Genomic DNA, 2,100 nt, shown 5'->3' with positions numbered 1-2,100 from the left:
TAATCTCATAAAAATCTCATAATAATGAGATAAAAATAATTATAATGAGATACTAATTCATAATTATGAGATAATTTTCTCATAACTATGTATAACTATTCTCATAACTAATATCTCATTATTATGACTTTTTATCTCATAATGACTTTTTAGCTCATTATTATGACTTTTTATAACAATTTTGCCTTTTATCTCATTATTATGATGCTTTATCTCATAATTATAAATTAGTATCTCATTAATATGACTTTATATCATAATTATGACTTTTTTATCAAATAATTTTGACTTTTTATCTCATAATTTTGACTTAGTATATCATAATTTTGCCTTTTAGCCATTATTATGACTTTTTATCTAATAATTATGATTCAGGATTTTATAATTATAACTTTGCATCTCATTAATATGAATAAGTATCTCATAATTATGACTTTTACATTTCATAATTATGACAGCATCTCATAATTATGATTTTTTACTTCAGAATAAAGACTTCTTTATCTCAAAATTATGAATTTGTATCTCTTACCAAAGCACGATTTTTTTTTTTTTTTTTTTTTTTTTTTTTTTGTGGTTGAAATGAGCTTCCATAGGATAACACTTGCTGCAGCTGCTGCTGCTTTTTTAATGAGTGACGTCATCCTGGAGCTTCCACTTTTGTCCAGTGGAGGACGACACAATCATTACACTCAAGTATTCTGTACATGGAGCTATAAAATACCGGTTCTGTACTTTGGATCGTGTGTTGTATTTTGTATTTTCTCCAAACGTGTCGTCATGATCAGGTTATTGATGCACAGTTACAATAGCAATTGACAAGGTAACAGCACTAACAAAAAAGTGCCAATAAATCCCATGGCAATACCAGTGTTTTGGACGTACCATGGTAATACCATGTTTTTGGAAATACCTTGGGGGAACATGTATATAACATGTTACATGAATATGGAAATTATTCAGTACCATGCTATATATTAAATCCTTGTGCGTCAATAACAAAAAGTTACTCAGAGGTCCTTAGAGGACACGTCAATAAACTGTCATAATAATATGATATATTAATATTATTTTCCACTTTCAGTGAGTTATTTTTTTTAACCAACATCAGTCCTGATCATAACTACCAAATATTCATTAATTTTCAGGTTTTAACCCTTTAAATGCCAGTTTGTTTATATAATGCCACTGTTGTTTTTTACACACACACACACACACACACACACACACTGACATCCATACTAACACACCCACACAATTTTAGCTACATGTGACACTCCTGTTCTACCCACCCCGTACGGGACTCAAACCATCATCTCCAGCATGGGTGGCAGATGCGCTAACAAAGAGGCTAAAGCCTCTAGTGTCAGTCACTAGTGCACCTCTTGAGGTCAGGAGAGTGAGGTTTACACACATTGCACAGCTATATCAGCTGGCCCCCGTTACATACATCTTTAATTCAGTTGGCCTGCAGTGTTCTATAATGCAGCAAACAGAAAATAGGGAAAAAGCATGTATTTACTCCATAGGCTAAATATGAGAAAAATGGCGCCATCTGGTGGAAAATATTAAAAATGTAAATTTTGAAGCCAATTCATGATTTTATGCTTTTAATGGCACTGGGGTCAAATATTGCCGTTTTAATGGGTTTCAATGGGGACATTTTTGTCCTGAACGTCCTGAGTGTAACTATTTTGTGTACACATAGATGTATTATAGGAACTGAGGTTGAAATATCAAAATTCCCCCCAAAATACACACCTTTGGCCAAAATTATGCCGTTGGCATTAACACAGCCAAAATTATCGAAAAAAAAAAAAAAAAAATGAAAAAGACAAAAATGTCCTGAAGGTCGCACAAGGGTTAAAGTACCATGTTATTTTAAGTACCATGGTTTTGCCAGGGTGGTTTTTGCAAGAGGTCTGATCTACCTAATTGACTCGTAAACGGTCCCAGCCCCCTTTAACAAACATATGTAAATTTAGAAGTGTAAATATTGGACTTCTGCAGCAAACTCCACACGTGTGCCCTGCACACCGGATGTTGTGCGTGTGCTGACAGCATACTGACCGTGCGCGCGATTTGTTTACTGATTCAACG

Source organism: Myxocyprinus asiaticus, chromosome 6, assembly GCF_019703515.2.
Source record: "Myxocyprinus asiaticus isolate MX2 ecotype Aquarium Trade chromosome 6, UBuf_Myxa_2, whole genome shotgun sequence".
NCBI lineage: Eukaryota > Metazoa > Chordata > Actinopteri > Cypriniformes > Catostomidae > Myxocyprinus > Myxocyprinus asiaticus.
The sequence above is the reverse complement of the archived record's forward strand: the minus strand, read 5'-3'. Positions refer to the sequence as shown.